At 48.5% G+C, this 23,308-nt stretch overlaps 1 protein-coding gene across 7 annotated transcripts in view; it reads left to right on the forward strand.

Moving 5' to 3' along the window:
- Nucleotides 1-23,308, forward strand: part of RGS3 (regulator of G-protein signaling 3) — a 167,865-nt gene that overhangs the window by 120,053 nt on the left and 24,504 nt on the right. The window lies entirely within an intron of this gene.

Consider the following 23,308-nt stretch of genomic DNA (forward strand, 5'->3'; position numbering starts at 1 on the left):
CTGGGGGAGTCCCTGTTCCCCCGAACACTACCAGGAGTGACTAGAAGTAACGGTCACAAGCAGGCAGAGGGTGGATTCAGGCTAGACATCAGGAGGCGCTACTTCACTGTCAGGGCAGCTAGGATCTGGACCCAACTTCCAAGAGAAGTGGTGCTGGCTCCTACCCTGGGGGTCTTTAAAAGGAGGTTGGATGAACACCTGGCTGGGGTCATTTGACCCTAGTACTCTTTCCTGCCATGGCAGGGGGTCAGACTTCATGAATTGCTCAGGTCCCTTTTGACCCTACAAACTATGCAACTATGTGTACATGGTGGTTGTGGAAGTGTTAATTAGGGTAAATTAGCCAAGCTGAGCTGCATGCCACTGTAACAAGACTGCTGTCAGTCCCTGAGCTAGCTCATGCAGAGGCAGCTTGAATATCCCTACACTCCACTGCTGCCACTCCTGTGACCGTGGTGCTGACACAGCATACTGGGACTGGGATGAGATTGCAGGAGAGTCTCAGAGAAGAACAGTGGCTAAGAGGATCAGCTGCTTCCTAGGGAAATGTAATGGTGATGCTTCAGCTGAAGGAGTCACTTGTGATTACTACCACTGCTGTTCCAGGAAACAGGGCAGCACCTACTGTCTGCAAACAAATTGCATGCTGAGCACACCAGGCAGGAGCAAGGCCCCCAGATCTGCTACTGCTTGGCAATTGGACCACGGTGCTCATGTGTGCCTAGAGCAAGCCTCAGATGTCAGCCCTGTGCGTGTCCATAAGGTGAGGATTTAAAGGGCTTTACCAGCTCTAGAAAGAGGAAGATGTGTTGTTTCTGCTGCTCATTAGAGCCACAGAACGGGGCCCACGCACAGTCTCACCTGAGCTCTCATCTCCAGTCACCTGGATGGGGCCTGCACAAGGGAGGAGTTGCATCAGCAGCTTCTCCGTCAATGTGTTAATGTTGTTTTGATAAGAAGATAATATTATTCATGTGCAGCTGTTGAGAGGCCTGGAGTGCTTTCTATGGCAGGAGGGGCATGACTTCAGTTCCTTGCTGTTTTTATATGAGGTAGGAGTCCCCTGGTCAGACTGTAGATTCAGATCCAGCTTAGACTCAGACTTACTGTTTGTCTGTCCAGCTGTGTGTTGGGCTATGTGAAATGATTGCTGTATTCAGAACATTTTTTAGAAGAGGCAGTTATACACCACAGTTGACACTAACTAGCAGCCTGTGAAGACAGGCCAAGAAAAGGCTGGGCATGAGGACTGTCCTGCCCTTGTATTGATCCTATCAGGGTACGGGTGTGCCTATCCTGCCTCTGCTTGTGCTGGACTTGCTCTGTGGTAATTGGGACCACCAGTCTGGCACCCTTCACCAGTGTAGGTATGAGGGGTGATGTGTCTGAAGTCCAGATTCCTCTCCTAGCAGGCAGAGAATGCTTTTCTCTTTGGGACTATTCCGCTTTTGAAACTCTATCCATCACTCTCTGAGCTTAAGGCTCCATTACATACGGATAGACACCAAGCACTACTAAGCTGTCACAAACTGTATTTTGACTGGAACACGTTTCTGCTTTGAAGTGACCGCACAGCTGCATTTTAAAGCCACTTATTTTTGTTGCTGGAGGATGTGCAGGATTCCCATGAGCAGCTGTGGCTGGTTTTTGAACTCATTACCTGGTTCTTTAGGAGGTGAGAGCCTTTGGGAAGCCTCAGCCCCAAAGCAAAAGCCTATTACTTATTATACTTTATTTTGTTCGTTGTGACTAAACATTGTCAAACCCTTTTGAGAGACAGGTCATTGCTGTGAGCCTGATTTGACAGCCTGATTCTTGCTGGGTGTTCTTTTGTGTTCCCCTCATTCAGAGTGGCAAGCTACCTCCTCTTGCAAGTTCACAGCCTGAGCTTCTTGGAGACACAACAGCTGTGTTTGAGAGATTATAATTAAGTAAACTAATTATGAACATATTTTGACATGGACATGGTCATTGTCCATGGGAGTTAAAGGCAGGGGATAGGAACTTCCGCTGGGCCCAGCAAGAGCTGCTGGATCCTTGGCACTTTTCAAACATAGTTGGCAACCTTCTTCCTTTTCATACCCCTAGGCAATTGCACCATTGCCTTCAGTGGGAGCAGTCTCAGGTGCTGCCTGAGGCCATTTGTATACAACATGGGGGTTTAATTCTCCCTAAATTGAAGCGGTGGTTTTTTAAAAACACTGCTTCAGTTTAGGGCGAAATAAACCCCCATGTCATGTACACCCATGTTGGAGCCTGATCCTTACCTGCCTCTCCAGTGGCAGGTAAGGGAGAGCGAGCTGCTGGTGGGCAGAGTGGTCCCTGAGCTGCAGGTGGGGGCTGGTGCCCCCTTGGCAGTGGTGGCCCCCCCACTCCAGGCAGCACCTGGCTCAAGCAGTCCCAGGGAGCACTGCAGCTGTGGAGGGAAGCACCAGGCCCCCGCGTAGCTCAGGCAGGCAGGCAGAGGGGAAGGGGGAAAGATCAAGCTTGCCCCCTTTTTTTTTCCTTCTGTGGAGCCTGCCTTCCCAGGTTGCTGATAGACTGGCTGCATGGTCTGCCTGCACAGCCCCTGAGCCACACAGAACCCAGTGCTTCCCTCTGCGGCTGTAGGGTAGGAAACTAAAGCTCCTCAGAGATGTTTTACTTTGCAGCACCCCGAAGACATCTGCTGCATCTCAGAGTCATTTAAGGAGACTTACGCCACTGAATGTGCTACAGTGGCTGGAATTAACTCACGATGTGCTGCTGAATGTGCAAACAGCAATGCCATTAAAGTGATGCAAACGGCATTTTACCTGCTTTAAACTGTTGTCTACAAACGCCCTGTGTGATCGAGGGCCCATGTTATTGGCGGTCTGCAGCTGAGACAAAAGATACAGGCCCTTGTGTCAGTGGTTCTGTAGGAGCTCACAGCTCCAGTGTCAGAGCCTTGGTGCTTGGAGCTATAGGTTCTGAGTGCTAACCTGGTTCCCAGGAAGTGGTAGCTGCTTCACAGCAAAGGTTGCAGCTGACACCCTCTTATGAGATTTCTAGTGATCCTGTGTGATCTTTAGGTTCTCAGATCAGCTCAGGCAGTTTTGAGTGCAGGGGCCATTGTGGAGTGTACAAATCAGGCACTGCATTTCTTTCTCTATCACTGGAGTTTTGCTGTTCTGTATTGAGAGCCCTTCCCAGCCAGCAAAGGGCAGAGGCAACCCCCTGTCTTATTCTTCCTTGTGCAGTCTCAAAGAAGGTACCTTCCTTGATGCTGCTGGGTTAAAAGATCTCCACCAGTGGCACTAAGGGATCCCCTGCTCCAGGCTTTTTTGGCCAGCTTGGACCTTGTGAGAGGAACATTACAATGATCTTTGTTCTCTGGTCCTGGAGTGACTGTGCCAGTCCCTTTCCTGCCTATGTCTGTGATCAGGAAGGGCAGGGCCATTTCTGTCACTATTTACAGCTTGCTTGACAAGTGCAATTAAATGTAATATCAACAAAAGCAGTAGAGTGTAATCGAGGGATGAGTAAAAATAAGGCAGTCCAGGACAGTGGCTGTGGGAGATGGGAGAGGCCTGCTGGACTGATGGTTTTATGCCCTCCCATGGTGTTCACTTCACAGACATGCAGGGCAGAGAGCTCAGGCAGCATCACTGTTCAAGAAGTGGTGGGTGCTGTCTGGCTCAGGGGGTCGTGAGTAGGGGGATCCCATGCCCACCCCACCATACCCACAAACCCTCCCCCACATACAACCATACACTCCACAAACACCACACCCATCCAACCCCTCCCCCACACAAACCCCACATGCATGCCCTGACACACACACACACACCCACATCTTCCTACACACATCCCACAGCTATCTCCCACACACACCCTCAGCCAGCCTCCCCCCACACACTCCACAGCTGCCCATAAACCCCATACTCACCCACGCACTCACTCACCCACACATTCCCACAAACACCCCCCATAAACCCTCATATCCACCCCCACACCCTCTCCCACATACACATAAATCCACGCTCTCACGATCCCCCACAAACCCCATACCCACCCCTTCATACCCTCCACCCCTCCACATCCCCCACAACATACAAGTAAGACTTCATGTTGAGCTATTATGCAATCACCTCTATATACACCAAACAAACACTCACAAGTCAGGACAAAATATTTTTTAAAATAAAATTAAAATATGTTATTGTCAATGTTTGATTTTTTTTGTATATAATTTGGTGTTTTTTCTGGTTCCAAGATGGCAATCCCCCTTCACAAAAGGAGTACTTCCAGGGGGAGGGGGAGGGACTTCCAGTAGCAAAGGTCATGGACCAGGGGGCAGGACTTCCAGTCCCAAGGTGATGACCAGGGGGTGGGGCACCTGTCAAGGGGCGGGGCTATCCTTGCCACCTCAACAGCTTGCCAAAACTCATTAAGTGGCCCTCCAGCCAAAATAATTGCTCACCCCTGGGCTAGAAGGCTCAGGGGGCATTCATGGAATTATGGACCTATCATCCTCTGTGCATCCTTCAGCGCCGAAAGAAAGGCTTTCCTCTCAGAGGGCCCTTACAAAGCAGCCTTCAGCCATAACTCTTTCTTCACAGGAAGCAGGCAGATGCAAATCCTAGCGATAAATGAAGCCACACCACAGGGTGTAGTAGCTAGTCCTGTTGCTGCTTCTTCTCCCCTACTTTGCTGCCCTTCAACCCTTCACTGCTCTGTGTCTGGACTGGAGGTCCCTGTAGGAGAGTCTTGTCTTGTCCCACCACTCTCCCTCTGATGATATGATTATAAAACACCACTAGTGGCTGGGCACTGGCTCCTGGAAAATGACCTAATACAGTGGGGCCCAACCTTCCCCTGCCCTATCTGCTGCTCTGCTTTCTGTTCCCTGTCCTGTGCTTCTTATCCAGTTTGCTGCTCTGCTTTCTACTCTCTGCCCTGATCTCCTCTTTGGGTCTGCTGCTCTTCTCTCTGCTCCCTGACCTTTCTGCCACTGTGCTGTCTGCTCCCTTTCCTATCTGCTGCATGCCATACGCAGAGGCTTTTCATGCTGTTTCTGGCACCAGTGCCACAGGTTGTCTAACCCTGATCTAATAGATGTAGCCTACGTGGCTCTTGCCTTTGGCTGTGGCACCCCAGGAGAAAGATAAAGGATAAATAGGCCTGAAAGACCTCATGCCTCTACCTCCTGTCCCAGTCAGAGGTCACTGAAAGGATGTGGCTTGAGGGAAGCTGCCTAATCGTGGGATGACAGACAACCCAGACTGTCCATCCAGCACGTTGCGCCAGAAGCCAACAGAAGTCGCATCAGGTCTTTTTCAGCCAGCCAAAACCAAAGCTGTTGCTCAAGTGTGGTGGGAGTTGTGATGCTTTTCTGGCCCATCATGCACTTGCTGACACCCAAGTCGTGCATGCTCTTTGGAGAATCCCTGCTGCACCTTCCCACTTCCCTAAGCTCAGGGGGCAAAAAGCAAAGTTCTGAAACTGAATCTAAGCTTGGGCTTGTGAATAGTAGAGTCTCAGAGTGACTGGATCTGAGAACCACAAGCTGCTTGGACAGGGAGGTAAATATACCTCTGGGGATGGCTGGCTCTCTGAATCCCAAGGTATGCACATGCTGTGCATTAGGGAAGATAATAGATACAGATCCTGGAACAGGCTGTGGGAGGAGAATGTTGTCTCCAGTGTTATTTGTACGTTTTCTTAAGCTGGCTCTAAACTCATCAGGAAACCTGTTCTTCCCCCTCCGGCAATGACCGTATTCTGTTTCCCTGGTGCTGTCTAATGCACTCATGTCCAAGTTAGCAGCAACAAAGATCCCTCACCTGCACTCTGCACTCCACACAGGGTTACGTTTTCTGAACAAGAAGAAATTGATGCCTCCTGGAGATGAGAATGGCCTGGGGCCATTGCATTTCATCCCTGAAGAAGGCATTTCTAAGCCTTTAGGGTTGTTCCTTGTGTGTCCCACAAGAGGCTGGTAAGAGCAAAAGTGAACTAGAGAGCAGTGTGTACCGCTTGGTGGGGAGGGAGGGGGGGTTGATCAGCATTTGGAGTTATGAGGATCATTTGAATTGGCTGGTTTCTGGCACAGGCTTAACTGGTTTAATCCAATGATGATGTGATTTAATGAAGACAATAAAATCCTGCTTTAGTGCAGTCCTCCCAGCAGAGGGGAGATGCTCACCACACAAAGGAGGACTGACACCAGCAGTGGGGCTGTTGCAGTACTTGCCTCTTGCAGCTGTCTGAGTCCTCTCCAAGGTATTTGCAGAATCTTCCTTCTTTCTTGCATGCTGGCTAGGCAGAAGTGGGAGGCTGGGCTGGCTCTGCAGCTAGAGAGGATGGCCTCTGCCTTCCTTTTGCTTTTTGCTGGACTGACTTTGTTGTACATGTGGTGGCCACGTGGTGCCTGGAAGCAGCTCAGGAAAAAGTGGAGTGGCTTTGAATGGCACAGTGGGGGCTCCAGCTGGGTCCTGCTGGTGTTTTCCAGCTGTCTCCCATTCCCTTTCTCCTGGGCTCTGAGAAGGTAGTGGCAGATGCTGGTAAGTACCCCAGTATGTGGTGGGTGTTTCCAGAGTAGGAGGAGGGTTTGACTTCCAAGAGACTGGGGTGGGTGGTACCTGAATGCTGGGCTGCTGCAGAGGCACCTCTCGCTCCAGTCCAGCAACCTGTTCTGGCTGCAGTACATAGGCAGGGCTGGGGTAGGGCTGTCAGCAGGCTGGAACCGCCAGGCTTCACAGCACTGGTTTTTGCCATTGCCATCCAGCACCACAGCATTAAGTCTAACCCAAATTCCTCAGTCCTTCCCATCCATAGAGCTATTGTCTGAGTGGGGCGCAGAATCCACAGGAGTGTGTGTTCGATGACAGACTGGGGCTGTTCTGCTGAACAAATATTTGCAGCTTCTATGGAAGCAGCATGGTGTCATCAGATGCCAGCCCACTGAGGCATGGCAAGGAAGAAAAATAATGGCAGGAAAGGGACACTTAATCACTCAGTGCTCACTCTGTCTTTTGCCAGCCTTACTTAGACCCTAGCATCCCTGAAAAGTAGCGTGGGTTGACTGCAGAGAGCTACTGAAGGCAGCTGCTGGGACCTGCTTTACAGTCCTGACTGACAGGTTTCCTGTGCAGGATGCTTGTCTTGGGATTTGGCTACATGGAAAAGTTGCCGCATGGTAAGCTAGGCTGTAAATCTGAAGTTACTCTGTGGCAATTGCTCATGAGAATGTTTTTACTTTGTAGGACATGTGAGTAGCTCGCCTCACTTTCAGTAACGGGGAAACTACTTCCTGCTTTCCACAGGGTCAGAGAGTATATGTGGACAGTTCAGTGGAGTAGCTGACATGCTGTAAATTTGCACCCTAGCTTACTTCACAGTACCTTGTTCCTGTATCTGTGCCCTGCCCTCAGTTCCCTTTTCCAAACAGGCAGGGCTAATAACAGGTGATGTGCTTGGGGGATGTGGCATTAAGACAAGATTTAAGCAACATCATTTCAGCAGTATTCTCCTTGTCCAGTTATGGGCCTTGCTCTTGCTTTCTTCCACATTGTGTTGGCTCTCCTTGCTCTGGGCATTAACTGTGTGGCAGTGCAATGAAAACTCTGGTCTAAGTCCCTGTGCTAGATCTACAACTTCAAGGTAGCTGTTTTTTTGTTCTTCATTGTTGCTCTCTATATTGATTGTGCATAGTACGGAGAGGCCTAGTGGTCACAGCACACTCCCAGTATGATGCCAGAAGTGTGATATTTCATCCCTGAATGAAGCCACTGCATTGTCTTAGTGTGTTGACTTAGTGCCTTGATATGTGCTTTGTTGCCCTACATAAGGGATCTGAACCCTTGAGTATTAAGTGTCCAAGGTGGTCTGGTTCACTCTGTGCTTTTCCACCAGTGTTTCCTGTGTGGTTGGCAGCCTGCAGGAGTTCTCCTGAGACTGGCACCCCAGTCCTTCTGTCTGCCACCCAGATGGAGTGAACAGATCTCCAGAGATGTGCTCAGGGCCGCAGGCTGATTTCCGTATCTGTTGCAGCCAGGTGGGTCAGAGGATGTTGAACTTGACTGACCCTGTTTATGCTAGAGAGCTGAGGTTGGGAGGCACTGGACACCTGTGATCAGGCAATGTGACTTAATGACAATCTGGGGTTATCTGGAAGAGACCTTCCAGTTTTATCAACCCATGCATGTGCATCCAACTTGTCACATATGCATTTCATTAGGTGCATGTGTGTACCTATTTCTGTGTCAGTTCTGCCTGTTTTCATGTGTTACTGCATGTGCAAGCATTTCTGTGGGGTAAATATATAATGTACTTTTCCTTGTGTTTGCACATAAATGAGCATTCTTTATGTGTAATGTACGCATTTCTCTATGCATGCAATTCCCTGTGAACATCTGAAACCATTTTCAGGTGTACACGTGTTTCTGTGCATTTTTCTGTCTGTGTGTGCGTAACCATTTCCTTCTGTGCATGCATGTGTGTGTGTTGCCACCCGGACATGTGTACACTTACTATAGACACATCATACCAACTATCATATAGTATTCAGAATGTTATTCCTGCAGAGACTGAGCTCTCACTGTTCAAGAAGTGGCTAGCCTGGCACACACACATAAGAGAAGAGATAGGGTTTGCTTTGGGATCAAGACAGATGCTATATAAGGTTGAAAGCAATAGTAGGTGCTCCAGGTCATACCTTAAATGCAACTGCTGCTCTAAAACCAAAGTTAGCTTGGACCCCTGGACTTGACTCTGCTCATGGTACTGGCATCAGAGAGAGAGGTAAGATCCCAGGCATGGTGCCAATACCTTTACAGAAGTTTAGGGCTGAAAGAGACTGTGAGATCATTGGGCCAAGCCCCTTATTAAGGTGCAGACAAATGTAATCATTGTAAGATACTGTATAACCTGTTATATCTGCCATGATCTTGTAATAATGTTAGTGGAGCAGATGTGACATTGCCCCTGTTTCATTTAGGTTCAAAAGTTACAGCAATTTAACTATAGGAGAATACCGACATTACAGTTAAATTGGAACAACTGAGACATGCTTCAAAAAGAAAACTACTTCTTCCCTTTTAAAGCTGTTGAAAGTTACATCTGTGCACAGCCTTAGACATCCCCCACCTGCAAACCTTTGAACTGCTACTTGTTCCTCTCCTTGAGCCTTCCCTCCCCTTAAGGAACTAGCTAAGTTTTATTACTGGTGATGGGGTAAGACCCCGTCCATTTCCCTTTTCTATCCTCCTGCTTTTCACCCACACTGAGCAGCAAGGGATATTTATGCTCCAGATGTCATCTGCATTAGCTTTTAGCTTGTAGTCCCTGTGCAATTGGCACAACAGGGCCAGGTTATGCAGGGTAGGGATCTGCCTGGACATGGGATCCAGCTGCTTGGCTTTGGCTGGACTCCTGGTAACATCTCCAAAATTTGTGCCTGAAGGAGGAAATCAGAGGGAAGGTGCAGAGGTCTGAGCAGCACCTGGATCATGATGAGATTCATGTGCATATCGTACTTGGTGGCCATGTTCTGGATTATGACCAACAGGCCTTGGGCTGTTTTTGTTTGGAGTCCCTCTAAGAGCCTGTGTGTACTCTGCTTATGGCACCAGACAGTACTGGAGGGGAGTGCAGGGCTGTGATAACCAGTCCCAATCAATAGAAATTTTCCTGAAAGGTGGGTTTATGGCCAAAATATCTCTCTGTATGGAAGAGTGTTGACCTGTGGCTGAGCACCCTCTGCTTGGCCCTGGCTTTGCCAGTTTTCAGCCATGAGGAGTTGGGTTTCACGGTCACAGTCAGTTCAGTGCAAGTGGAGGCAGCTTTCACAGACAGCAGCTCGCTCAGGCCCTTGGCTCCAGCCCCATGGAGGATGCATGTACCAACTAGGGTGCATGTGTTCTGGGGCTAGGCTGTGCATTCGTGAGGGCAGCAGGTGTGTGTGAGTTCATGTGAGGGCAGCATTGTGCCCACCAGCTGGCATGGGCCATCCTCACTGAGCTCATTAGATTTCCTGTTTTGTAACACTACACAGCCAAGTGCTGCATGCAAGGGGCGGCAGCCAAATTGTTCAGTGGGACACTTCAGGCCCCACTCTCTCACGCTAAGGCAAGGACCATCCTTGCTGTTTCTGCTTTGGGCAGCATGTAGAAGTATGACCTGATGCCAGTGTATGGAGGCCAGTTTGAAGCATGCTGGTCTCCTTGCCTTTCCAGGGCTGTAACTGTATTTACATTCAAGTCTTGCTTACTGATACTCAAGCACACTGTGTAATAATAATCAGTGCTGGGCCAGTGAGGAACAATGAACTAATGGTAATGACAGCTCTCTGTGCAGAGTGGTAGGTAAACAGCTGAAGTGGAGAGCCTGTTGATAACCATGGTTTAATTCACCAGCCTCTGTTGCAAAGCGCTCATCTGAGTCAATAAAACATAATGCTAGGAGGAAGTAGATTTAACCAAGGCATTTGAAATCTAGCCTTATAATTAATCATAGGTGAATGCTACCATGCAGCAGGGCACAGCAAGGAGATGCTGGGCAGTTTACCCAAGTTGAAAGTTCACCTTACATATGTCTCCCACTGGCTATGCCTGGTTTGAACTGTGCTGTGACTTTAATTCTCCTTGGCTAGTCAGATACTGTCAGGAGATCCAATAATACAGAAAGCAATGGAATCTGCATTAGCAAATTGGACTTGGGAAGGTTCCAGTAGGAACTGATGCACAGAATAGTGTCACATGCTTTACTTGTGCTGTGGGCTCGGGCGTGTTCAAAGAGGCCCTTGTCACAACAGTTTGTATGTGCCGGTGTATCCGTGTGCATGCATAACTGTTGCACAGATGTGTTAAATAGAAGGGAACCAGGCACTTCATAGTTCGCATGCATTTCTCCTGTGAGTATGTGTATGGTGGTCGTAACACCACAGTTGGGTTAATTTATGATGGTGGTGGTGAGGGAGTATGCCAGGCACGGCGACTTTGCCCTCCTTTGAATTTTGTTTGTTCTCTTTTGAATGCTTCTGCCTACAGGGGAACTTTAGCTTAAACAGGTTGTGGGCAGGGAGGCAGTTGCAAAGTGCTTCTGGGGTTAAGGATTTCCTTGTTCAGAGGCGTTACACCTTTCTCTGGTTAACAGTAAAGCTGTGGAGTTTCTGTTTAGAGGAACCACAAAAAATTGGCCGTTTGCGTAATGTAGCCCAAGGGCAGGACAAACTGGGTGAGGGGGAGCTGGTGGAAGGGGTCTGAATGTGATGCAGAGATTTGCTTACAGGCACAGTGGTCATCTACTTTTATCAGCAGGTAATAGTGCCTCTGGGGAGCTCTGGCGGAGCCATAAATAGAACATTGGGCACAAAGGAGTGCTGTCTGGGGAGAGGCTTGTGCGTCTTCGACTAGCATTTGACACGGACATTAATAACAGCAGAAGCAGAGGCTGACTGCTGTGCTAGCATCCCATTGAAGCTCCGATGTGGACATAGGGCACAGGAGCTGCTAGTCCTCAGCAGCTGTTGAGCTGCACATTGGAGATTGCTGCAGGTGGAGGTGGACATTGCTCACTCAGCTTCGAGCAACGGGATTCAGCTCCCTCAGAAAGAACAGATTGGTATGTGTTCCCTTTACGGTTCATAGCATGTGCTTGTGCATTTGATTTTCTGGAAGCCAGCTGTATTGCGAAGAGGCAAGCATGTACCCAGAGTTTGGAAGAATGTTATCTCTAAGTCAGAAGGTATTTCTTGTGTTTTCAGTACTGCTGGTCTCTGGACCCCTGCTCTGGTTCGGACAGGAGAATGGGGTCTCTCTCACTACTGCTGCGTGAAAAGATGCTGCAAGGTACCTTTTTTCCAGAGAATGAATAAAGAATAGCTGTAGCAGGAAGGTGAGAAATCAGCCTGCGCGTGTAGAGAGCGAGTCTGTTCATAGTTTCCTCACAAGTGCTGCTCAGCAAAGGTGCTGGGCTTTTCCTGCTTGCTGTGTTGGGAGGCATTGTCCCTGGGAAGGAGTGACATGAACTCTGTGCTGTAGACGATGGGTGTTCTGCTGCCAGAGTGGGAAGTTGCTTTGCAAGGAGCACAGCTGCGGCACTGCGTTATCTGGCTCGCTGCGTTGCACTATCCATTCACAAAACTTTGTGTGCATGAGAGACAGCAGCAGGCTTTGAACCAGCAAATCTAGCAGACCCCCATGGAAAGGAGTTCTGCTGATGCTGACTGATGCTTTCAGAAGGCTGACATAGTTGTGCCTTCTTGTATGAATTCCTCTAAGGTATAACAGGTTTGTGCTGTGAGGTATCCAACCAGTCCAGGTCCATGTGTCCTGTAAAGTCCAGCCATATGTGTTGAGCCACCCGCCTCACTGTGCCAGGCCAAAAACCAAGCTTCAGATGCCTCCCCAAGGGCACCAACTTCTGGCCGACCCCCTTCCTGGAGCACACCCGCAAGCCTGGGGTAACTGCCACCACGTCCTGGGGTTGGGTTGTTGCTCTGGCCCTGTTCCCTCCGGGGTACACAGGCCTTACAGACCTAGAGGCTGCTTGACCCACTACAAGATCTTGGGGTGCCTCCTTTAACCTGAAGCATTGGAAGTAGTCTCCCTTAGCCAGCTGAGGCACAGGAATAAAAAAGCATGCCCAATCCCTCTCCAGCATATACCACAAAGCTGGTTATAGTGGATAGCTGTATTGGCTAGAGAGGGTAGGCTTGGGGGAGAGGTACAAGTCAGAAGACTATCAAAAGAATATCTCCGAGCAAACAGAAGTGGCTTGGTACCATTTGACATGCTTCTAGAACACTGTTCCTGGCTAAATTTCGGGTAAGTTACTCGCATGTTCATCTGGAGTCTGAAATAGCTCCAGAGGTCACGTGCTTGCTCTGTGTTCCCAAATATGTCTCCTTCCCGTTCCTCATGGGGCCCTTTTATACACCTGTTGTGACCTCATCATTAAGTTCCCACCAGAAGCAGCCCCACTGGCTGCTGCCTGGTGCTTCCAAATGACATCACCTTCCCAGGTGTGGGGACTAGTTACATGACCTACAGTGGTGGGGAAACTGAGACAAGGGGAGCAGGTCCCCCCTCCTTCAGGAATGTCTCCAGCCCAGGTCACAACTCAGGGGTGACTGAGAGAGATGGTGGCGCATAGAGGGTACATGTGCACCACCTGAGTGTGGCAAAAAGGCACTGCCAATAGTGTTGGGCGGCCACTGCTCGCCACCCCGCTGCCGACACCGATGACGGCGTCTGAGGCAGTCAGCAATCCCCGCTGCCGCCACTGCCAGCAGTGCCCATGGGTGATTGCTGATCCCTGGTCAGCGCTCGCCACCCCCCCACTCCCATGCTGCCAACAGTGCCGGTGGCATTTGTGGGAGCTCCCTGCTCACCGCCGCCGCGCTCCCACCACCAGCGCAGCTGTGTCCCCCCAGTCGCCAGGGGCATGCACCGTTCATGGATGGTGGAGAGGCTGCCTGCTTGCAGCAATGAGGCAGACTGGGGGGGTGACTCCTCCACACCCTCCATGTCTCATAAGTGTGTACCTCAGGTCACATGGCAGCTTATCAGTATTATGTGGAGACAGAGTGTTTCATTGCAAATATAGAAACACAGGAGTAGAAGGGGCCTCTTGGGTTAGGGAGTGCACCCTTCTGCTACTGCAGTGTCACAGAGTTCCTGGAGCTGCCTCTGCCCTGCGCTTCCTGCCTCTATTTTCTTTTTTTTAAGGGCATGTCTCAGGGAAGTTGCATCTCTAGAGCAGCAGGGGATGTTTGCAGTGCTGGGAGATGAGAGTCAGCTCCCTTACAGGTGAACAAACAGACTGTCCGATTGATCATCTCACCATCCACCCAGTCTGGAGATGACCAGCTTTGTGATCATCTCTGCCAGACAGGGCAGGACTTTGGTAGGACCTTGCAATTAGATGCCCAGACTGCAGGCTTGGAGCCTGGCTGTTCTCAAAGCAGGTGCCTCAGGTGAGAGATGCAGAGGTAATACAAAGATTAAAACCAGTTGCCATGGCTACAAGAGGGCACCATGCTGAGATCAAAAAGAAAATGCCAGAGATGGTCATAGAGGCTTGGGACCCTTCAATACGTGGAGAATGGCAGTAGGGTTAGATTAAGCCTCTGATTTCTGGCAAGTAGCACAAGGCCACATGACAGGGGCTAGAGCACTGGCCTCTTGGAGACCTACTTCCCAGGCAGCTGAGGTCACAGGTATCAAGAGGATGGGACATCAGCAAATTTATCTCTTAATATGGCAGCATTTGCACTGTGTCTCCACTGTGAGGAGGGGACTGGCTGAATTGAGGAAGAGGATGGAGTCTGTTGTGTGCTTGGTGCATGTGTATCAGCAAATAACCCCTAAATCCACAGAAAGAGAGAGAGAGAGACTCCAGACCCCACTTCTTGGAGGTGGAACGTAACGTGTAGTTAACAAGGACTCATGTCACTACCTTCCACACACTCCCTTTGCTTCCCTGTGCATAAATACACAACCATACACTCCCACTTACAAAACCATGTGAGATGTGCTTGCTTTTGACCTTAACACAGGTGCTCCGGCAAGACTTGGGAGTGCTGACTTCTCGGGAAGGGTTTGTTGCTGTTTGGCTTCTGCCGTTTCCAAGAGGCCATCATGATGGGAAAAGCAGTTATTCTACAGTTAAACAAACAGGCTTATTTATGGTTCACTTCTAGAGAGTCTGCAGTTCGGTCCTTTTAAAAGCATGGAGCATGGTCACCGCAGCAGCAAGGTCTGTGTGATACCCTGTTAAGACTTCATTTCTCCAGGGTCATCAATCGAGGCTGACACTAATAGGTAAATGGGATTATTTCAGGCTACTGACATAGGATCATTTCCTCCTTCAAAAGACTTTATCTCCTTCCAAGGCATGGAGACATTTTGAACCACGTTCTTTTCGACTAGATACTAGTGGTCACAACAGCACCTGTGTTTTTTAGCTGATCTAGGGATAAGAAAAGCATGCATACTGCACAGTCAGTTCCTGCTGTCTTAGATTATATGGCAGAGGGTAGTGTTGCTGTTACATCAATTGTCCTTTATCTGTTCTTTATCCATTATTTATAGTTTTAATCCTTAAGCAGAGAGCTGGTGTGAAACCCCACTGTGGTGTAAGCTGTAGTCCTGGGCTCTTTGCCCTATGGTACATCTCCCCCTCTAACCTTGGGACCAGTTACCAGTATGCACCAGGACAGTGATTGGACTGTGCCAGGAAAGTCCAGTTCTTTCGTAGCTAAGCCTCAAGAGAACCTGAGACCATTTCACTCCATGAACTATATTGAGATTAAAATTTTTTGTTCCCAAAGTTTGGACCAAAACCACATTTGGGACTGTTGGGATTTCCCATGACACAGGAGTTCCATTTTCTGCCCTGTTTTCCAGTGTTCAGCTGTACTATTGATGCCCCCCACCTCCAGACTTTTGCTTTCCAGCTTACAGCTGCAGGGCTGGCATCTTTCAAAAGCTCCCCCTCAATGAGCCTGCTCATTCTCTTAGAGTTAAGCCTTGGAATGAGCAAGTCCTTGGAAACAAGCTTATCTGTTGCTGCCCCCTCATCCCTGGGGGCTGGTCAAGACAATCTCCAGCATCACTTGTCTAGGGCTTGACCATGCGTATTCTTGAGATGGGAAGTTAGATTTGCTTTGTGGTATCTCAGGAAGATCATTAAGGCCTGTCTGTGCCTTCCTTTTTCAATTTCTAAGGGGCCATTTGTGAGTGGCTATCCCCAAGGGCTGACAGTGGCTGGTTGTAGTGGCAGACCAAGAGGAATTGCTGTAGCAATGTGTCTCTAAAAGCTTTTTGTTCTGAATGAAGCTATGGTTCATATTCACTAATCAGCTTTTAAACAACACAGCGTGTTGTGGCTGCCTCTTATTTGGTAAGCCAAGCAAAGCTCATGCCCAAGGAGGTTGTGCTTCTAGGCAGCAGAGTCAGAGTGAGTTAGCCAGAGAAATGGGGATCATTCCATAAGAGAGAGGCAGCCAAACCAGCTCAGAAATCCTTGACTGGCCTTAATTAGATGTAGAAAAATAGGTAGCCATGTTTATCTGAAGTCAAGTAGAAGGCGGGGTAGATTTGCATCTTACAAACTAAATAAACTATATATATATATTTCTGCTCCATACATCAGTACTTTAAAAAAGTATTAGTATTTTGATTATGACTGACAACATAATATATGTCTGATATATATCTTAGTTAGTCTGTAAGATGCAAATCTACCCTACCTTCTACTTGACTGCAGAGATATATAGCAGAAGCATTCATGAGCTGAAGCTCACTTCGTCAGACAAAATCAAAATGCTAAATTTTTAGAGTATTCATGTATGAAAAGCCAGCAAGTCCTGACAGGGCCCTACACCATGTAACTTTGCCTGTGTAGGGATAACAATAGACACTGAGCACCTTTGTCTAATGCCATCTGCCAGTTTTCTACTTCCATTCATATGGATCCTTACTGGACTTCCAGTAGCCCTCTGGATCTGGAGAATGGTGGATATCACTTTGGACAACAAGACCAAGTGACTGGTGAAGTAAGTGAGTACTCAGGGGGACTCCTCAGAGCAGAGATCAAGGGTCTTTAAACGCATAGAATTTGCTCAGTGTCCCCCCAGCGCTGCGGTTGTGTTGCCACATCAGACTGCTCTGTGGTATGGAGCAGTTGCTGTACCAGGAAAGATGAAAAAGGCTAGGACTCTCCAGTCTGGAAAGGAGAAGGCTGAGAGGGGTTATGATAGAGATGTATAGAATCATGAAGGGTATGGACAAAGTGATTAGGGAACTGTTATTCACCAAGTGCCAAAATACTAGAACTAGGCGGCACCCAGTGCAATTAGTAGGAAACAAGTTTAACACTAACAATAAAAAGTGCATTTTATGTAGCATGTAGTTAACTTGTGGAACTCATTACCACCAGTGGTTGTAGAGGCTGATAGTATAGTTAGGTTCAAAAAGAGACTAGATAGATTCATATCTGATAGATCCATTACTAGCTATTAAATAGAACAGCGATGTTTCCTTTGCTATCTCTAAAACAATGACAGTGGCTGTCAGGAGGGGTATGACAAGGGGTAGATCACTCTAGGTACATACCTGGGTTCAGAGTGCTTTCCCTTTAAAGTATCCATTTCTGCCACTGTTGGAGACAGAATACTGGATTAGATGGGCCACTGGTCTGACTCAATATGGCACTTACATTCTTAAATTCTTCTGGCCTCCATATCTCTTATGGAGGTTCACAGCTTCAGGGATGAGCAAGATAGGCACAGTTAAGGTGGTGGGATGTAGTCTTAGGAGCATGTCCTTTTTTGTGCATTTACCTCAGCCCTGAATCTCTTGGTTGTCTAATGGCGTGTACTGTTGGATGTTTTTCTTGGTTTGAAGAAAACTCTATTGGTGCAAAGGGATAAGATTGCCGCTAAGCAACAACTCCTCCGTCTGTCAATATTTTGCAAGTGAATATTAGCCCCAGCAACTCAAATATTCAGAAGTCAGGAGTTAAGACAGCTCGGTCATGTTGTCGTCTTAAAAATTATGCTTTTTCTTTAAATGTAAGGCTGTCTGTATTTTTGAAGCCAGGCTGAACTAGAGTCTCCAGAACAAGGAAACATACTGTTTTAAACTGAAAGCTGAAACTCTTGTATAATCAACTGACTCCAGGATCTGGGTCTTTGAGTGAAGCATCAAACAGTGTCAGATTCAGGAGAAAATCGTGGTAGTTGGCAACACCTGCACATGCCAAATGATTTCTCCTGCTTGCTCGCCCCTGTGCAATAGGTGGGGTTCTTATATGTCTCCTTCCTGTCCCTTCACCTCTCTCCTCTCCTCTCCTCTCCAGCAGTCTTGAGCAATATGTTTCTGAATGGCAGCACTTCACAGATCTTTTGTACAAACCAGTGCATTGGCCGAATGGCAGATCTTCCCCTTCATCCTCAGAAGTGCCTGAGCACACTCCTCTGCTATTCAGGCACTGTTTTCATGGGACTTGCATCCTTTACTGGATATCCAACAACTGCAAGCTAGTGAGGAGGGTAGTGCTGTAATTACTCTCATTACAACAAGGCTGGAGGAATTTTGGATGCATTAACAAGATTGGACTTGGTTGTTGAAGTTTGTTCTGTTAGCGTCAGAACAGGAATACATTGCAGAGAAACCTGATCAAATTACAGAGTGAATGGCTGAAGGGAATGCGGCAGTTGTCCTGTATCTGGACTTCAGGAAAACCTTTGCTGCAGTGTCTCAGAAGAACACGTTCAGACTGTCTGGAGACTCAGAGACAAAGGACAATTTAAACAGAGCTGTACCAGTCTCGGGGCTCCAGGAACTGAAGGAAAGACATCTGACCCTGCTGGTTTGCAGATGACGTGAATTGCAGATGACGTGACCCTTTACATTTAAATTACTTTATTCCCTTCTATTTAGTACCCCTGCTCTCTGCAAGTTCATTCTTCGCATCTGACTAAGTAGGCCTTTGCCTATCAAAGCTTATGCCTCTCTGAATGAATTAGTTTTTAAGGTGCCACTCAGCCCTGCCTTCTGCAGGCTTGGAAAGGTTTGCTTAAATCTGGAGGGGCCAGTAAGGATACCAAAGGGCTGAGAAGAGTGAGTCAGTGTCATGTTATGTGGTTCACCTGAACAAAGCTGCTGGGTAGTAGGGGGAGGAAAAATCAGGGGTTTAACAGAGGAGGTAGGACTCGGAGAGGATCAGTGCAGAGCTGCCTTGGCAAATCGGGGACAGCAAACTGTTTATAACTTTGCTAGGTTATCCCCCACAGGCACCAGATAGGAGCTGAACCTAGTGACCAAGGAGAAAAGCTCAGTATCCTATTTCCAGTTTTGTGAATGGGTTAAACAATGGATTTGTATAGGATGGTTTAGATAGGGATGTCCCTGCCTTAGGGAGGGGGCTGAACTAGATGATTTCTGGAGGTCCTTTCCAGCCCCACTATTGTATGATTTCCCTCCTTCCAGGCAGGCTGAGTTTTAGCGGGCTTCTCCTTGTGGGGTCCTACCCAGTTCTTCTGTGAACACTTATGGCTGGGACTTGAACTTCACAGTCTTGCTGTTGGTTTCAGCTGGGGATCAACCAACCTGCCCTGTGGCTCTGGAGGGAGTCTCTCTTTTCATATCCTGCACACTGGAGAAGAGCAGCAGGTTCTTTGATTGAATTTGCACAGAGATTTAATTTAATCCAAAACTGTTTCTCGTCTTAAAGGAGCTTGTTCATTTCCTGTTGGCCCTTATCTGATACAGGCAACCAGCTATATTAAATGTAAGGATGGCTCGGATAGACAACCTTTGGGAGAAGGTGTGTCTTTATGATGGTTGTCGTGCATCAGAGACAAAGAGCTCGAATAGATTTTTCTGTAATTATTTCATGAAATAGTAATACTAATAAGGATTAAGATATAAATAATACAGGCATATCATAAATAATACATAAGCCAGCCTAACTGCTGGGCACACAAAACTAGATGAAGCAAGATTGGAACCATATAACATTTCCACCAGAAATTGTTTTTGTGGGGGGGTAGAGAGGAACAGGGGAATGAAATAGTTTGTGGAACTGGAAATCTGCTGTGGAGCATTTTAGGTCACTGATTGTAATCCAGCTCAGGTCAGCTATATCAAAAGCAGCTGTGTAGAGGTTGTTCCAGTATCACAGATGGCTTTCTGGCTGCCAGTTCTGGCAGAGAGGCAAAGGATGGGGTGAGATTGGTAAACTGCTCTTACCTAAAAACTGGGCTCACTTAGGTGGGGATGGGCACATTACTGGGATACCCACTTTGTGAGAGGATTTCTCCCTTCAGAGCTTTGGGGTAGAGCTTCAGATCTTGCCAAATGCCCTCCGTGCATACAGCCTGACAGATCATGTATTGCAGGGCCTTTTGTTGGTTTGTTGCTGGGGCCAGGTGTCGAACATTGCTGCCTCCTGCCAGCATGCTGCACCGTAGAGAAGCAAAAAGGCACACAGCAGGGTGGAGCACTTGGAGTGCAGGGATCTACATGTCCCCAGCTTGCCCAGCCCTCCCCTGCTGACATTTAGTGTGTGAACCTTCATTTTTTAATGAATTTTCATACTAAGAACTAAGCTGTTGCCTGCTCCTCTTGCTTCCCAGTAACCGAGCTGACTGGGCCAGGAGTTGGGAAGTGATACAAACCCATTCACTGAAAGGAGCATGACCCTTAAGACATTTCCCAAAACAATTTTCTCTTGCAATGTTATTCCTCCTGACTAAAAGTCAGGGACAAAGCCAGGAATTCTGTCTTGTGCGTGACCCTGTGGCCATCGTTGTGGGGTTAGGATGCAACATGGGTGTCCAAAACCAGCATCCTTGCCTAATTCCTTAATCCAGCACCAAGGAATCCCACACAGTGGAGAGAACGCAGTTACAGTGTCAGGAATGCCAGACACTCCCACAACCAGCAAGTCAGTAGAGGCTGAATATGCTCAGCCTCTCAGAATTAGGCCTTAAGACTTTTAGGGAAGAAACTAAGCTTTAAGGACAGCCGTTCTGTTCAGGACCAGTCCTTCCTTTGTTATGTCTTCCCTTGCATCCCCAAATATTCCCTGCCTAGTGTCTCTGTGACCTCTCACCAAGGCTGTAGCTACTTTAGAACAGGGCTGTTGCCCTTCTAGAGTTCCCCCAAGCTTCCCACCATTGTAAGGGGTTCGATAGCCCTTTGCTTGCAAAATGACCCTGAGGCTAGGGCCTGCGGTGTGCTGGATCCTGAGAGTCACAGAAGTTTAGGGCTGGAAGGGACCTCGTGAGATCACCGGGTCCAGCCCCCCTGCTCTGGGCAGGAAAGACTGCTGGGGTCAAATAACCCCAGCAAGGTGTGCAGTCAGTCTCTTTTTGAAGATTTCCATGGTAGGTAGAAGGGCACATTGATTGCAGGGCCCCCATGCAAAAGGGCACATCTGTTCTAGAGCAGGCCCTTTTCCTGAGTTGTGCTGAGGTGCGCTTTGAAGCATTATCCAGCACTGACATTGTTTAATTGCTGCTTGGCCTCTTGTAGTTCACACACACAGTCCAATGGAAAGCGATAATCTATGCAAACTGGATCTGCTGGAGGAAGGAGCACTTAGCAGGCGGTTTGTCATTTCTGTGGGGAGAACTTAAGGACAGGATGATTTCCATAGGGTTGGCTAATGCCTTCTCTGAAGAGACTGCTGCCATTTGGCATGATTTCAGGAGCTGATTTATGGAAACCTGAGGAATAAATCTGAAGACTTCTCTGTGAAACCTCTCATCAGTGGCTGATTGGCCTCCACTCCTGACTTCATGCATTTCCCATCACACCCAAAAAAGGAAGCAGGGCAACATAGGCTGCTGCTTCTTGTGCTAACTGGGGCACTTCAAACAGCCTGGATTTTCCACATCTGTTTGGAGCCAAGCAGGAGTCTGGGCCTTTCCCATAGCTCCTGTGAAACGTACCAATGAAAGGTTGCAGAGGCTTCAGGCAAAGGGGAAATGTGTGTGTGTATGTGGCACGTGTGTTTTCATAGGTGCATGCATCTTGGGGTCAGTGCCAGCTTGGTGGTTGGGCGGAGCTGGCACCAGAGGGTCATCGTTCTTGTGCGTAGAGAATGACTAGAGAAGCAAACCTGGTTTATACAGTAGGTGTGGGGAGCTTCATGGTGGGGGACGCTGCAGTGTGCTCACTTCCTGTGGCACCCTTTGCCCACATGGTCTCCAGAGCTCTGTGTCAGCAGGGTGGAACCTAGTGTACTAACATCTGGCTCAAGGGCAGCTGTGACACGCCCTGGTGGCCATGCAACCATAACCCCACTCTGTCTTCTTAGGGTACCCTCCCTTTTACCTTTCCTGCCATATCTTGATGACATTTCTATAGAGCTTAGGTTCCCCAGGGTCCCACAGCGAGCCTCTAGTTCACCTTAGCTTTGGCCTTTGTGTGCTAAGTTGTGGCCCTCCTGGCTCTGCTAGCATGTCAGGGCACCAGTCATCTTATGGGTGGTATTCATAGCCTTGATCCTCCCCTGTAGCCATGCTCATACGCCATAGGTAGTATTTGGTATCACTTTGGAGGGGCTCTCTAGCCCTAATGCAACACTTGAACCTGTCAGGCCTCAAACCTTTGTTAGAGCTTCAGCCTTCCCAGCTTTGGCCCCTTTTCTCTGACTCTGCTCCCTCTTCCTCCTAGGTCCACTGCTTTAGACCTTGGCTTCAGTGCCCCTGGCCCTGGTCTCATCCTTCTTGGGCTGCTCAGACTTTGGGGTCCGTGATCCAGGCAATGCTGCTTACATGCCTCTCAGCTCTCGCCCTTGCAAACCTCTATGCTAGGTTCCTCTCAGGCACCCCTATGACCTCCATGCCACCCCATAGCCACAACTGAGTTCTCCAGTATCAAATTTAAACATAACACAAATATAAGCAAACTGATTCCAAATTAGGGGTCCCCCCCAACTCTGGGCCAATGCCATAAAATAGGCCAGACAAGGTTCTTTGGGTAAATCTGGCATCTTTTATCAGACCAGCTCAGACAGCTGAAAAAAAATTCTTTTTACCCATACTGCAGGCAGAAGAGCTTTTGGAGGGGAGATGGCTGCAGGAGACAAACTGGCAGGCACCCAAGCCATGTGATGGAGCTTGAAGGAGAAAGTTAAGGGAGGAAGCATGGCTTATTTTATGAATATAGGTTGTAGCTGTGTTGGTTTAAGGACATAGGCAGATAAGGTTCTTTGGGTAAATCTGGTATCACTGCCTGCTCTAGCTCCAGGGCTGAGCTGATATCTCCCTAGGCTCCACCTCTTCTGGTTAGGTGAACCCTGACAAACTACAAGTGTTTTCACTCAGCTTCATGAGCAGCCTACCCTCATCTGCTGTAGTTTGCCTTCCTGTTGGTCTGGAGCTTTGCCCTGTCTTGCAGGCTCCCAAGGAGGCACTTTGCAGCCCTATAGCCCATATTTTCTGGCTTCCCTTGGCTGCTTCCTCTTCTGCAGCTATCCCTACTTCAGCTAGTTCAGATTATAGCCTTCTAATGCTGTCTTCTTATTCAATAAATAAGTAGCAGGGATTAAGGGACCCCCCTACACATGGCCATGGCAGAGCTGCCTGGGAGCTGCCTAGCTCAAACAGTTATTTCAGGGAGGGGCTGTGGCTTTTCAGGTTCCAAGTGGGTGATGGGAGCAGGGGGCCCTAGTGAGTGATGCTTGCCAGGGGGCTGGGAGTTGAGACCCCCAGTGAGGGGAGCTGCAGGGCATTTAGCAGTGGGACACTCCACAGCAAGCAGCAGTGGGAGGTGCTCCATAACAGGGAGCATGCCCTGGGGTAGCCATAGGGAGCACCGTGGGT

This window comes from Crocodylus porosus, unplaced genomic scaffold (assembly GCF_001723895.1).
Source record: "Crocodylus porosus isolate Cpor-Errol unplaced genomic scaffold, CroPor_comp1, whole genome shotgun sequence".
NCBI classification, from domain to species: domain Eukaryota; kingdom Metazoa; phylum Chordata; order Crocodylia; family Crocodylidae; genus Crocodylus; species Crocodylus porosus.